The 15,203-nt window shown below is 47.7% G+C and overlaps 6 non-coding genes and 2 pseudogenes across 6 annotated transcripts; all 8 read left to right on the forward strand.

Annotated features, from left to right (window-relative positions):
- Window positions 1–2,964: 2,964 nt before the first annotated feature.
- TRNAT-UGU (transfer RNA threonine (anticodon UGU)) lies at window positions 2,965–3,035 on the forward strand. The gene has a single exon. It is a non-coding gene; the product is annotated as a tRNA-Thr (tRNA).
- Window positions 3,036–8,400: 5,365 nt separating this feature from the next.
- Window positions 8,401–9,587, forward strand: LOC146196268 (uncharacterized; annotated as a pseudogene).
- Window positions 9,588–12,338: 2,751 nt separating this feature from the next.
- LOC146196269 (uncharacterized) lies at window positions 12,339–13,238 on the forward strand (annotated as a pseudogene).
- Window positions 13,239–13,476: 238 nt separating this feature from the next.
- On the forward strand, window positions 13,477–13,548 carry TRNAT-UGU (transfer RNA threonine (anticodon UGU)). The gene has a single exon. It is a non-coding gene; the product is annotated as a tRNA-Thr (tRNA).
- A 75-nt stretch (window positions 13,549–13,623) lies between these two features.
- On the forward strand, window positions 13,624–13,695 carry TRNAT-UGU (transfer RNA threonine (anticodon UGU)). Its single transcript has one exon. It is a non-coding gene; the product is annotated as a tRNA-Thr (tRNA).
- A 75-nt stretch (window positions 13,696–13,770) lies between these two features.
- TRNAT-UGU (transfer RNA threonine (anticodon UGU)) lies at window positions 13,771–13,842 on the forward strand. Its single transcript has one exon. It is a non-coding gene; the product is annotated as a tRNA-Thr (tRNA).
- A 93-nt stretch (window positions 13,843–13,935) lies between these two features.
- Window positions 13,936–14,007, forward strand: TRNAT-CGU (transfer RNA threonine (anticodon CGU)). The gene has a single exon. It is a non-coding gene; the product is annotated as a tRNA-Thr (tRNA).
- Window positions 14,008–14,081: 74 nt separating this feature from the next.
- Window positions 14,082–14,153, forward strand: TRNAT-CGU (transfer RNA threonine (anticodon CGU)). Its single transcript has one exon. It is a non-coding gene; the product is annotated as a tRNA-Thr (tRNA).
- The last annotated feature ends 1,050 nt before the right edge of the window (window positions 14,154–15,203 follow it).

Genomic DNA, 15,203 nt, shown 5'->3' on the forward strand with positions numbered 1-15,203 from the left:
TTTACTCGCGCTTCATTTGCCACTGAAAGGAGTCAATGTGAGGTTACACATTTACAACTTAAGCATTTAACATGTTCATGAGAAAGATCCCATTGACAATAGGAACATCACTGTAATAACAGCTAAAGCACGTTCAGCGAACGTTGGTGCGGTAATACGACGCAGTACGCAAAACATACAGCAAAGGGAGCGGAACGGAAGGCTTTGAGCAATGCGACACGCGTCTTGGGAGCAATAAAATCTCACCTTCACCGCTCAATTAAAACATGTCGCGATACGCCACTCATGCAGACGTGTATCCGTAAAACAAGCCACCACTTTTACGACGTTCCTGGGAGGCCGAGCCGAGCCGCCGAGCTGTGACGCAGCATTGTCCCATCGTCCGGAAATGCGCACATGCAGCGGCAATCAGTTTCTCATCGAGCACAGACAGTCTTCGCCTTGCTGTAAAGCTCTACCACAACCAGCAGAATGAAATACTGTTTGTTACAGATAACCCATTCTGTACGCAGAACACAACGATGAACGTTGAACCAGGGTCGATGACGCAACCATTCCTCGGATAAAAAAGCTTTTGTCTGAGCCATATCTGAGCTTTGGGCAACTACGCAGCGGATAATAAGTGGCCGAGAGAGGCCGTTAGAAACAAAATATTATTAAAAATGTGACACATTTTTTATTACGCAAGAAACAAAAACTGCATTCATTCCTGAGCGCGAATATTATATTTACTTTCTAATTCTTTGGAGTTCTGGCAGATCTTATTTTCTGTGCGCTAGTAATTTGCCTCACAGTTCGCAGGAGCCCTCATCATCGAGTTGATGCCGCTGGCAGTAGGCAGCTGCACGCGTTTTCTTCCAAGTTGCGCGACCAGTTGTACATTGACCTTGGCAATGGTACAGCTCGACTTGTCAAAAGCATTTGACAACGTTTCACATGACGTCCTTTTCACCATTTTAGAGCATGTAAATATCGGAAGTGTTATCGTAGATGGAGTCAAAATGGCATACGCTGGGTGCTCTACTCGTATTATTGTAAATAAACGTCTTACTGACGCAATAGCCGTGCGATCGTCAGTGAGGCAAGGCTGTCCATTGTCCCCTCTTCTATTTGTCTTGTATCTAGACCCATTTGTTTAAGCCTGATTAATAATGACAGGATCCGTGGATTCAAGCTACAAGCATCTGAAGTGAAAGTACTTGCGTACGCGGATGATATAGCCATTTTCTGTTCGAACCGACAAAGCGTAAGTCAGGCAGTCGAGGTCGCTGAAGGTTTTTGCACCGCAACTGGCTGTGAGATTAACTGGGAAAAATCGGCTGGCTTTTGGCATGGTAACTGGAACGAAAGACCGGAAGCGTTTGCAAACATGCGATTGGTATCGTTGCCTACGAAGTATCTAGGTATGCCCCTTGACAGCTATCAAGATAGCGAGCAGTACTGGCGTCAAGAGACAGAAAGGGTCAGGGAAAAGACGCAAGGCTGGCAAGGCCGTAATTTGTCCATGTTTGCCCGCGCGACTGTCTGCAATCTTTTCTTGATATCCAAGGTGTGGTTCGTTCTCCAATTTTTGTTCATGAAACGCACAAATCTGCCAAAAATTCACAGATTGTTCGCGATTTTCATTTGGGGGGCAAGTTGGGAAGGTACTAGTAGGACGAATTTGTTTCATTCTGTTTGTAATGGTGGATTAGGCGTGTCACACCTGTTTCTAAGACAAATTGTGTCACGATTTATTTTTCTTCGGGACCAGAAAGCTCTTTTTTCCGAACAGTAATGCAAGTGCACTTAGGCAATGCCTTACCTGAATTTATTGTTTCATCATGCAATGACGGTGGACGCACAGTAACTGGGTTTTGGCAAGAAGTTGTACTTGCATTCCAAATCTTAAAGGCTCGATTTTCCCTTGAGTACTTAAGTTCAGTGCAAAGGAAAAAAACTGTGCAGAGACCTACTGGATACAATGTTGCCAACACCCAGGTACCGAACAATATACTGTGGAGGTCCATGAAATTATGTTTTAAAGAGAGTTAAAAAGATGAATATTAAGCCCAGCTTTAAAACCTTCTTCTTTAAACTTCGTACAGGGACGCTTCCAGTTAAGACTTGGTTAGAGGAAAAGGGAATATTCGTTCCATGGACAACTAACTGTATATTTTGCAAGAAACCAGAAACAATAGATCAGGTTGATTGCTGGGATCCAGTCTTCTACTGGCACATCTTGCAAAGTACTCTAAAGAAAGACCTACCAATAACACCGTACGGAATCCGTTTTCTACGAATTGAAAACGATGGAGACATTCCTTATGACCTGATCATGGTTCTGGGGCTCCACAGCATATGGCGAACAAGGATGGCTGTTAGGCACGCCGATGTAAGAGTCCGTCCACTAAGGCAGAATTTCATTGAAAGCATTATGTACTTACGAGATGTTTACCGTACATTGCCAGAACCTCCCGACTGGATTGGTGTCCTAGATGAACTTGTTCATTTTAAGAAGTTTTAAGCATTCACGCTGACCACGGCATGGTCACCATGTTTTATGTCATATTTGCAGTGTATTCGTCAAAGCAGGCAATAAAAAAAAACTCCTCCAAATACTTATAGACACTGTGATGTCGATGCACGATCTCTATGTGATTATTTTGTTGAACAAGTGTATAAACTAAAAGAAATTTTGAAGCAGCAAGACCCTGAGGAGGAGGTCTTGAGTCTGATGGGCGAACTTGGCGTAATGAAAGTCCATTAGACACGGTTGTCAGCCAAGGGGCATGGCAACCACGATCTTTTACTGATGTATTTGTACCAATTCATGCAATAAAGAAAAGAAAAAAAAAGCTATACCTCAGTGGTAGAGCCCTGGACGTGAGTTCGAGCCTGACTGGCGGCTATTGCACTGTCTTCCTGTTTTGCTCGAGCAAAATAACACGATTCGGTCAAGCGAAGTAAAACCATCGTTCACAAGCCGCTATAGCTCAGTGGTAGAGCGCTGGTCTTGTAAACCAGCGGTCGTGAGTTGATCCTCACTGGCGGCTATTGCACTGCCTTACTTTTTTGCTCGAGAAAACTAACACGATTCGGTCAAGCAAAGTAAAACCGTCGTGCACAAGCCGCTATAGCGCAGTGGTAGAGCGCTGGTGTTGTGTCGTAAGTACGATCGTCACTAGCGGCTATTGTACTGCCTTCCTTTTTTGCTCGAGCAAAATAACACGATTCGGTCAAGCGAAGTAAAACCGTCGTTCACAAGCCGCTATAGCTCAGTGGTAGAGCGCTGGTCTCGTAAACCAGCGGTCATGAGATCGATCCTCACTGGCGGATATTGCACTGCCTTTCTTTTTTGCTGGAGAAAAATAAAACGATTCGGTCAAACGAAGTAAAACCGTCGTTCACAAGCCGCTATAGCTCAGTGATTCTGCTTCCGGCCACGTCAGTGAACGGACGCTGGATGCAGGGCTCCTCAGGAGCGGCTTCAGCGGCCATGGCAGGCCGCGGTAACAGCACTGCTGAACAGGACAATACTTACCAGGTTGTTTTGCCTGCACTGCCAACCGGTCAGTTTGTTTTGAATACTGTTTTTTTGTTTTTTTTTTTGCACGCCGATATCAGAGCCCGCCCGTACCGGGTGGAAGATTTCCGGGATGCTTTAGCACAACACTCGCCAATCCCCGATGTTATCGCAATGGGGGCGTATCGGATAAGCCACGTCAGGGCCGTCACTCTCAAGGATACTGAAGCCGTCAACAAGATTGTAAGTGTAGGTGAGCTGTCTGTGAAAAATGGTCGCTGCTTGGTGATTGACCCGGCGAACCAGGACGTGCGACTCAAACTTCACTGGCTACTACACAACGTGCCAGACGAAGATGTTCGTGCTGCATTTGCGCCGTACGGAAAGGTGTCGGAGGTTTCCCGGGAACGCTGGCGTGTTAAAGGTATGCTACAAAAGGGCTCCACAACTGGACTCGTCACGCTGAAGCTGAAAGCTGACTTGAAACTCGACGACCTGCCGCATCAGTTGAATGTTAGCGGCGAGCTGGCGCTAGTGATTGTGCCAGGCAGACCCCCGTTGTGCCTACGCTGCCGGAGTGCGGGTCACATCCGCAAAGAGTGCCGGGTTCCTCGCTGCGGAACCTGTCGACGGTTCGGGCATGAAAACAGCCAGTGTGCTCGTACCTACGCTAGCATTGCCGGACCTGGGACCAGCGAAGACTCGTCCGAGGAAATTATGGACGAGCCGGAAGCGGAGGAGGATGCTGACATTAGAGGTCAGTCAACGAAACAGGACGCGCCTTCCATGACGGTTTTAACAAAGAATAAGGTGACGGTCTCAAATGAAAAGAATGAAACTCGGCATGTCTTGAACGTTCCATCCCAGGACTATGAAAGCGCGTAAAAGGAAGCGTCAAAAGACGTAATCAAATTTTCTGACGCTGAGGACCACCTCAGTACTGAGCCTTCCTGTACTGATGCCATTGAGGTTAGGCCGGAGACAGCAGCATTAATTGCCGCGAAACGTCCGCATGAGGAAAGCGTCGAGGAGACTCAGCTACCAGGCGGTGTTCGTGGTGAGCCGCCGCTGAAAACTTCTGGCATCCGAAGAGCCACGTTAAGACCGAAGCCGAACTTCTCAGCCGACACGCGGCAAGCGGAAAAACCGCCTCCGTAGTTTTTGTGGTGTCCTGAAGGATTTGTGGGTCGGCTGCCTACCGACCAGCGTCAGGAACCTTCTGCAACCAAGCGGGGCGTGTGTGAAAAAAAAATTGAAAGACGGTGCTTGGACTTCGTTTGAATGCAGCCCGACGTTCTGCTGGGAGGACATTACATGTACACATACGCCACTGTTCTTCAGAAGCTAAGGCCACGCAACCATGAAGGTAGGCACCATGCGGGTACGGGCGTCTCTTTCTAATACATGGCTGTCAAGCTTAATTCGCCGTTACACGTAGCTACTTTGAATGTCAGAGGGCTGGGAGCGAGAAGGCGACAATGCCAGCTCAGTCGCCTCCTTTTGTATAATGATAGATATAGCAGCTGTGCAAGAGTCAAAGATTGAGAGCCAAGAAAGCACTGACCGTAAGGTGGCTTCTTTTTAAGCAAACTTTAATGTGTGTGTACGCCATTCTGTTGGTGTATCGGGGGGATGCCTTTTATTTATACGTAACACGCTGGGAGTAAGCGTAGAGTCCGTTTTTGCCTGTCTAAGTGGTTGGCTTTTAGTTACTGATTTTACCTACTGTAATTTATGCTGGCGTGTTGTGTGTGTGTATGCTCCCAATTCAAACTGCGAATGTGAATCGTTTTTTGAGTCTATTAAATTGTGGTTGAAGACCGACAAAATCTTGCTTGTACTTGGTGACTACAACTGTGTGTGCGCAGCTGTGGACCGAGCGGCGAAGTGCAAACCTCAAACGGACAGAAGCACTGAGCTGTTGAATGCACTTGTGCATGAGTATGGCCTTGAGGATGTTGGTAGTGTGTTCTCCACTGGAAACCAACCAGAGTTCACGCACTTTGTGAGATAGCCATGCTAGATTGGACAGGGTGTACGCCTCGGTTGATCTTGTTTCCCTATGTACTGCATATGAGGACAAGCCTGTGTCTTTCAGTGATCATTGTCTCGTGAGTGCAGTGTTTGGTAGGAAAGGAAAGATATGGCGCTTTAACTGGCACCTACGGAAACTGAATGCCAAGCTTCTCGCCGATGAAGAGTTCCTTACGGAAGTTAAGTCCGAGTTTGAAAATCGTCTTGCGGAATGGGACAGCTTCAAAGAGTGGGTCAAATTGAAATCCATAGAAAAGAGCAGCAAGGTGTGGCATAAAGAGAAAGAAAAAGAACTGAATGAACAACTCCAGTTTTTTTTAGCATGGAACGTGCTGTGCCAGGGCATTTCGCCAGTAAAATACGAGAGATTAAAGGTGAGCCGGAAACAATCGACAGCGAAAGATACACAGCGGCTAATCATACGTGCAAGGACTGAAAAACTTTGGGCAGGAGAAGTGGCAACAAAACGAGCGCTAGCAGACGAGATAAGATACGCCTGCCAGAAAGAAATAAGGAATATAAGGTATGCCGGCCATATCACTGAAGATGCTAAAGATATTCAGCGTGCGGTAGCAGAGCACTTTGAAGAACTGCTCAGCGCAAAGCTTCAAACTGTAGGCGGCTTTCAAACAGATTTTCTAATACTGATGCCTTCACTGGATAACGAAAGTAAAGCGCGCCTAGAAACACCGATAACGTTGCAGGATATCTGCAATAGATGACCTGACATTTGGGAAGGCCCCTGGGCCGGATGGGCTAAGCGCCGCCTTCTTTAAAACTTTTCAGCAGTATGCGGCTCAGTTTATGCTCTGTGTAATCACTGAAGCTTATGAACGTAATACTGTTCCATTGTCTTTCTCTACATCGCACATTGTTCTACTACCCAAGACATGATCCGGAGAAACGACTGTTAGTGGGGTCATATCGACCGATTAGCCTCACCAATGTTGACTACAAGGTGTACATGAAGGTTTTAGCAAAACGACTGCAAAGCGTAATAAACAAATTGCTTCGGTGTCATCAAACGTGTGGCATCAAGGGTCGATCCATTGCCACGAATATACATGTGGCAAGAACCGTACTAGAATGTGTTCTTGCACTCGGGGGTCAGATAGCCATGATGAAGTTAGATTTGGCGAAAGCCTTTGACCGTGTTTCTCACGAAATTCTTTTTTCCCTTTTGGAGCATTCTAACCTAGGTGAAGTCAAAGTGAAGGGTGTTAAAATGGCTTATGCGAACTGCACGACCCGTATTCTAGTGAATGGTGAACTGACTGACAGCATCGCAGTAAGTTCATCAGTAAGGCAGGGCTGCCCGCTCTCACCCCTGCTTTTTGCACTGTATTTAGAGCCACTTTGCTTGGCTATCTTTGAATGCGACCTCATTTTAAGGTTCAAGCTGCAATCAGCACACGTGAAAATGCTAGCATACGCTGATGACATAGCAGTGCTTTCTGCAACCAGAAACAGCATCTGTGAAGTCACGGGTGTCGTCCAAACATTTTGTGATCAACCCGGATGTAAGATCAATTGGAAGAAAAGCTCTGGGTTTTGGCACGGTGATTGGGACGTGGCACCTGATTTCTTCTGTAAGCTGCGATGGTCTGCTCTCCCAACGCGATATCTAGGCGTGCCTTTAGAATGTTACCAAGATCCCAACGTGCACTGGATGGAATAAACGTCCAGAGCGAAAGAAAAAGTGGATGCGTGGCAAGGAAGGCCACTGTCAATGTTTTCGCGCGCTTCTATTTGCAATGTTTTTCTTATTTCGAGGCTGTGGTACCTCATAAATGTGTTGTGTATCTCACGAACCTCAATTCAGAAAATGCACCGCGTTTTTGCTGTTTTTATTCGGGCATCCACATGGGAAAAAACCGCCCGGACAAATTTGTTTATTTCTTTTAAAAGGGGCGGGCTTGGCCTTGCACATCTGTTCATGCGTCGGGTGGTTTCGCGATTTATATTCCTCCGTGATCAAAAGATACCTTTCTAAGAACTGTGATGCAAGTGCCATTGCAGAGGCTGCTCCCTGAATGGATTGTGTCTTGTGAAAACATGCCTTGTACTGTGACTGGCTACCTGCGCGAGGTTGTTTTTTCGTGCAAGTCGCTGGAATTGCGGTTTTATTTTTTTATTTACAATGTTCCCAGAAAAAAACTGTATAAAGATCTCATTGACGTGATGCTGCCGGTTCCTTTTTCCGGGCATTACACTATGGAGGCCCAGGGCAGGACGTTTTGAAAAGAGTTAAGAAGATGCCCGTGAGGCCATCTGCTAAAACGTTCCTTTTCAAACTTCACTCTAATACGCTGCCTGTTAAAACCTGGCTGAATGATAAAAGTATCTTCGTCCCATGGACAACAAATTGCCTGTTGTGCAAAAAACCGAAAACAATTGAACACGTTTTCTTAGTGTTGGGATGCTGTCTTTCAATGGGACGTCCTCCAAAGGACAATTAAAAAGCAACTTCCATTAACTCCTTGCGGTATAAGATTCCTACCAGCGCAGAACGATGATGCACTTTATGATTTATACTTCTTGGCCTCCATAGTTTGTGGAAAACACGAATGCAGGTGCGTCATGCAGATATAGATACACGATCTGCGCTTGAAAACTTTATTGAAGTGCTGTGTATGTACGCGAAACTTTCAGGAAGCAGCAGGATCCGCCACAATGGCATTGTCTCTTTGATGAGTTAGTGCACTTGAAAAGATTTTAGCCACGTACGCGTTAGCTCAAGTGTAGTTGGCGTGTTTTATTATGTGTATTTTTGTTTTGTGTTTCTCGGCAATAAAGAAAAAAAAAGCCGCTATAGCTCAGTGGTGATTCCACTTCCGGCCGTCACAGCGTATGGACGTGTAATGACGGGCTCCGCAGGAGCGGCTTCAGCGGCCATGTCTGGCCGCGGTAACAGGGCTTTGGAACAGGATAATGACTACCAGGTTGTTCTGCCAAGTCTTCCAACAGGGCGTTTTTTGTTAAACACATTTTTTTTGCACGCGGATATCAGGGCCCGCCCGTACCGGGTGGAAGATTTCCGAGACTCGTTGGCTCAGCATTCGCTGCTCTCTGACGTTATCGCCATGGGGGCGTATCGCATGAGCCACGTCTGGGCCATCACCCTGAAAGACGCGGATGCTGTGAAGAAGATTGCAGGAGTTGGTGAGTTGTGTGTGAAGCAACGTCACTGCCTCGTTATTGATCCGGCTAACCAGGATGTGTGGCTGAAGCTCCACTGGTTGCTTCACAACGTTCCGGATGAAGATGTGCGTGTGGCCTTCGCGCCGTACGGAAAGGTTTCCGAAGTGGCCAGGGAGCGCTGGCGCGTGCATAGCATATCGGATAAGGGTTCAACTACTAGGATTGTCACCTTGAAGATGAAAGTTGGGGTCAAACTGGACGACTTGCCGCACCAGCTGAACGTCGGCGGTGAGTTGGCGCTCGTCGTAGTACCTGGAAGGCCTCCGTTATGTCTCCGGTGTCGAAGTACCGGCCACATTCGCCGAGAGTGTAAGGTTCCGCGTTGTGGTGCATGCCGTTGTTTTGGCCACGAAGAAGGGCAGTGTTCTCGTAGCTACGCGAGCATCGCTGGTCCTGGGAACAGTGAAGATTCTTCCGAGCATCTGATGGATGAGGCGGACGCGGAAGAGGCAGCCAAAACAACCGGGCAACCGGCAAGGAATGATGGGCCGGTGTTGACCCCTTTGACAAAGAGGAGGACATCCACGGCCGTTGCGACAGCGGATTCTGCACCAGTGGAGAATGGTTCCCAACTGGACGCAAGTAGCGTGGCGGACGCCAGTGAACCTGTGCTCGAAAGCCAAGGCAGCGCGGAGCCTCCCAACGCCGACGTTATGGACTTCAGCGCAGGAGTAAGCGGCCTACCCGTTGGGAAGCGGTCCCATGATGAGAGCGCCGGTGAGGATCTGCAGCCTGGTGGTGGCAGTGACGAGCCGCCATCGAAAGCACCGGGGTTCGACGTTCGACGTTGAAGCCTCGACCGAACGTTTCGTCCGAGACGCGGCCGGCGGGGAAACCGCCTCCGTAGTTTGGACGGGACCTAATGCATGTGAGTGCAGGTGGTGCGTCAGCCGTCATAGCCTGTTTTCGGTTGTGGCTCTTTGATTGTTTATGGAAGGTGGCAAGTGTGGTGGTCAGGCACGCCTCAGTACACATTCAGACATCCCGTTGGGAGGCCTGATACGAGCGCGTACGCTACGGAACCTCGGACAAGCAGAGCCACATTGACGATTGAGGTAGGCATCACACGGATCGGGCGCCTTTTTCTCTAGACGCATGGCAATTAAGCTAGATGTCCCATTACGTGTAGCAACCTTGAATGTTAGAGGGCTTGGAGCCCGAAGGCGGCAATGCCAGTTGAATCGCCTGCTGCTAGATAATGAAATAGACTTACTAGCCGTTCACGAGTCGAAGATAGAATCTCAGGACCATGCGGACCGCATGGTGTCTGTTTTTCATGCAAACTTTGATGTGTGTGTTGGTCACTCTGTGGGAGAATCAGGCGGATGCCTTCTTTTCATTCGCAATACTTTGGGTATAAGCGTACACTACGTATTTGCATGCGAAAGTGGCCGACTCTTGGTTGTTGACTTTTTGTTCTCAAATTTATTTTGGCGTGCTGTCTGTATGTACGCCCCCTATGTTGAAAGTGATCGTCAAAACTTCTTTTGTTCAGTCGAGCCGTACTTGAAATGTGACAAAATTTTGCTTGTATTGGGTGATTTAAACTGTGTGTTTGCTGCTACTGATCGAGTGAAGATTAGATCAGTGAAAGACAAGAGCGCTGAACTGTTGAATGTATTTGTGCATGACTATTGCTTGGAAGACATTGGAAATGTGTTTTCTTATGGAACCCGTCTGGAATACACGAACTTTCAACGCGATAGTCATGCGAGACTAGACAGGCTGTATGTATCTATTGATCTCGTTCCAATTTGTACAGACTATAACGTAAAACCTATTTCGTTTAGTGATCATTGCCTTGTTAGTGCGGCTTTTGGAAGGAAGGTTAAGAAATCTGTTTTCAACTGGCATCTATGGAAACTGAACGAGAAAAGTTTGGAGGATGAAGAGTTTGTTAAGGCAATCACGAACGATTTGGAATGTTTGCTTAAGGGGCATGAAGAAAGCCATGCAGATAAATGGGAAAGATTTAAAGAGCAGGTGAAGATAAAAGCAATAGAAAGGAGCAGTGTTATTTGGTACAAACAGAAAGAAACAGAAAAGGAACTTCATGGACAACTTGAGTGTCTGTTGTGCATGGAAATCTGTGCGCCGGGGAAGTTCACTAAGCAAATAAGAGATGTGAAATCTCATTTAGAAAGAATCGACGCTGAGAAGTACAGAGCCGCGGTTATACGCGCAAGAAGCGATAAACTGTGGGCTGGCGAGGCGTCGACAAAGCGAGCGCTATCAGATGAAAAAAGGTACGCTTGCCAGAAGGAAATCAGGCAAATAAGACATGAAGGGCAGATTACGAACGATGCTAAAGATATAAAGTGTGCGATTCTGAAATATTTTGCTGAGCGTCTGAGTAATACGCGCGAACATAGTGAAGGGTTTCCAATAGAATATTTACGGCTAATGCCAACGCTCGAAGATCGTGTGAAAGAGAGTTGAAATGCCTGTTACAATGCAAGAGATAGAAAAGGCCGTAGATGACCTCCCATGTGGGAAAGCCCCTGGACCAGATGGGCTGAGCGCCTCCTTTTACAAAGCATTTAAAAACCATGTTTCCAGCCTTATGTTGCAAGTGATAAGAGAAGCCTACGAACGCAAACAAGTGCCATTATCATTTACTACGTCCCACATCGTACTTATTCCAAAAGGTGATGATCCAGAGAAACGCCTGTTGGTGAAGTCTTATAGGCCATTAAGCCTGACAAATGTTGATTACAAAATCTTTATGAAGGTTTTAGCGAAGAGATTGCTGAGTGTAATAGCTAAATTAGTCGGACCGCACCAAACGTGCGGCATAAGAGGTCGCAGCATCGCACAAATACACATGTGGCGCGAACCGTACTGGAATGTGTAGACACGCTTGGAAGTCAGGTTGCCATGATTCAGCTGGATTTGGGATTCGGAAAAAGCGTTCGATCGAGTATCGCACGACATCCTTTTCTCCATTCTAGAGCATAGTAACCTGGGCTCGGTAATCGTGGAGGGAGTGAAAATGGCGTACGCAAACTGCTCGACGCGTATTATAGTGAATGGCGATCTCACTGACAGTCTCGAAGTGCGTTCTTCGGTGAGGCAAGGATGCCCACTCTCTCCTCTGCTTTTTGCAGCCTATCTCGAGCCATTATGCTTGGCCATTCTCAATAATGACTGCATCTCGGGTTTCAAGCTTCAGTCGGCGCATGTGAAGCTACTTGCATACGCGGACGACATTGCAGTACTTTGTAAAAACAGAGAGAGCATTTGTGAAGTGGTTAACGTTGTTGAAAAGTTTTGTGACCAGACTGGATGTCGGGTTAACTGGGAAAAAAGCTCCGGATTTTGGCACGGCTTATGGGATGCTGAACCGGCTTCTTTCTCCCAATTGCAATGGTCTTCCTTGCCAATGTAGTATGTGGGTGTGCCCCTACAATGTTATCACGATCCTAGCTTACACTGGAAGGAAGAAACAAATAGATAGCGAGAGAAAACGGAAGCATGGCAAGGAAGGCAACTGTCAATCTTTTCACGCGCGTTCATCTGCAATGAGTTTTTGATTTCCAAGATATGGCATGTAATGAATGTTCTATGTGCGTCACGAACTGCCATTCAAAAAATTCATCGTATGTTCGCGGTTTTTCTTTGGACTTCGACCTGAGAAAAGACAAGGCGAACGAATTTATTTCTTTCTTTAAAAAGCGGAGGAATCGGATTGATTCATTTGTTTCTGCGCCAAGTGGTATCGCGCTTTTTTTTTCTTCGCGACCAAAATGACACCTTTTTAAGAACAGCCATACAAGTGCGGCTGCAAAGGCTGTTACCCGGATTTGTTGTCTCCTCAAGTGAAAACATGCGTGGTGCTGTCACAGGATATTTGCGCGAGGTAGTTCTCTCTTACAACTTGTTAGAAGTGCGTTTTTCCCTTGAATATTTGTACAGCGTTCGCAAGAAAAAGCTGTATAAGGACCTATTGGAAATCATGCTGCCGGCACCTTTGTATAGGTAGCCTTACCGTGGAGGCCCAGGACAGGATATTTTAAAACGAGTGAAGAGGATGCCAGTTAGACCGGCCGCCAAAACGTTCTTTTTTAAGTTGCACTCGAACACTCTACCCGTCAAAACCTGGCTTCACGAAAAAGGAATCTATGTCCCTTGGACGACAAACTGCCAGCATTGCAAGAAGCCAGAGACAATCGAACACATATTCTTAGACTGCTGAGATGTATTTCATTGGGACGTGCTACAAAGAACAATTAAAAAAGAGCTGCCACTAAACACTTATGGCATCCGTTTTTTACCGGTGGAGAACGAAGACGTATCCTATGATTTATTAATGCTTCTAGGCCACCACAGCTTGTAGAAAACACGAACACAAGTAAGGCATGAAGATATTAACATTCGCAGTGTGCGTGAAAATTTTATTGAAAGTGCTGTTTATCTACGGGAATGTATCTGCGCGCTACCCGACCCACCACAGTGGGCAGAAGTTCTGGATGACCTGATAAAATTGAAGAAATTTTAACCTCACAGACGTCAGCTCAAGGGCAGCTAAAGTGTTTTATTAAGTGCGACCATTTCGTGTTCATGTATACTTCGGAAATAAAGAAAAAAAAAAGCTATAGCTCAGTGTGTACAGCGCTGGTCTTGTAAACACGCGGTCGTGAGTTCGATCCTCACTGGCGGCTATTGCACTGCCTTCCTTTTTTTGCTCGAGAAAAATAACACGATTCGGTCAAGCGAAGTAAAACCGTCGTTCAGAAGCCGCTATAGCTCAGTGGTAGAGCGCTGGTCTTGTAAACCAGCGGTCGTGAGTTCGATCCTCACTGGCGGCTATTGTAGTGCCTTCCTTTTTTTGCTCAATAAAAATAACACGATTCGGTCAAGCGAAGTAAAACCGTCGTTCTGAAGCCGCTATAGCTCAGTGGTAGAGCGCTGGTCTTGTAAACCAGCGGTCGTGAGTTCGATCCTCACTGGCGGCTATTGCACTGCCTTCCTTTTTTTGCTCGAGAAAAATAACACGATTCGGTCAAGCGAAGTAAACCCGTCGTTCGCAAGCCGCTATAGCTCAGTGGTAGAGCGCTGGTCTTGTAAACCAGCGGTCGTGAGTTCGATCCTCACTGGCGGCTGTGATCCTCACTGGCGGCTGTCGGACTGCTTTCCTTTTTTGCTCGAGAAAAATAACACGATTCGGTCAAGCGAAGTAAAACCGTCGTTCACAAGCCGCTATAGCTCAGTGGTAGAGCGCTGATCTCGTAAACCAGCAGTCGTGAGTTCGATCCTCACTGGCGGCTATTCCACTGCGTTCCTTTTTTGCTCGAGAAAAATAACACGATTTGGTCAAGCGAAGTAAAACCGTCGTTCACAAGCCGCTATAGCTCAGTGGTAGAGCGCTGGTCTCGTAAACCAGCGGTCGTGAGTTCGATCCTCACTGGCGGCTATTGCACTGCCTTCCTTTTTTGCTCGAGAAAAATAACACGATTTGGTCAAGCGAAGTAAAACCGTCGTTCACAAGCCGCTATAGCTCAGTGGCATTCTACTTCCGGCCACCGGCGTGTACGGACGCAGCATGATGAGCTCCGGCGGAGCGGCGATTGCGGCCCAGGCTGGCCGCGGTAACAGGCTTGAGGAAAACGACGACAAGGAATATCAGATTATTTTGCCGCATCTGCCCACCGGACGTGTTGTTTTCAACACAGTTTTTTTGCACGGTGACGTACGAGTGCGACCCTTCAGGGTTGAAGATTTCCGGGACGCCCTGGCCAAGATTGATACGCTCCCAGACGTGGTGGCCTTGGGGGCTTACCAAATAAACCATGTCTGGGCGGTGACTTTGAACAGCACGGAAGCAACCAAGCGGCGGCTAGCATTCAAGGAGCTTCAAGTGAAAGGTCGACGGTGTATCGTCATTGACCCCGAGGACCAACAGGTGAAGCTACGGCTCCACTGGATGTTGCACGGCGTGGCGGATGAGGATATCCGAACAGCTTTTGCGGCGTTCGGTGAGGTGACGGAAGTGACCCGTGAGCGGTGGCGAGTCCAGGGAGTGCACGAAAAGGGCTCAACAACGAGAACCGTGCTTCTGAAGTTGAAGCCTGGGATGAAGATAGAAGATCTGCCTCACCAGATAAGAGTAGCAGGGGAGTTGGCCCTTGTTGTGGTGCCTGGGCGGCCCATGCAGTGCCTGCGCTGCCGCGGGACCGGTCATGTGCGCCGGGAATGTAAGATTCCGCGGTGTGCGACGTGTAAGCGGTTTGGCCACTCGGAGGAAGACTGCGTACGAACGTATGCAGTGGCTACTGCACCAACAGCGAGGGCGGACATGACGGAACACCGAATGGACGTCGCAGAGACGGAGGAGGCCGCAAAAGGGGTCGGAGAGGATGAGAGGATGGCAGCAACGACAGGCATGTTAGTGCCCCCGGGGGGTGGCGACGAGATGCTCGGTGGACCAGACAGGGAAGTGGCACTGCCAAGCAACGGACCTTCG

Source organism: Amblyomma maculatum, chromosome 3 (genome assembly GCF_055883805.1).
Source record: "Amblyomma maculatum isolate TAMU_Amacu chromosome 3, ASM5588380v1, whole genome shotgun sequence".
NCBI classification, from domain to species: Eukaryota; Metazoa; Arthropoda; class Arachnida; order Ixodida; family Ixodidae; genus Amblyomma; species Amblyomma maculatum.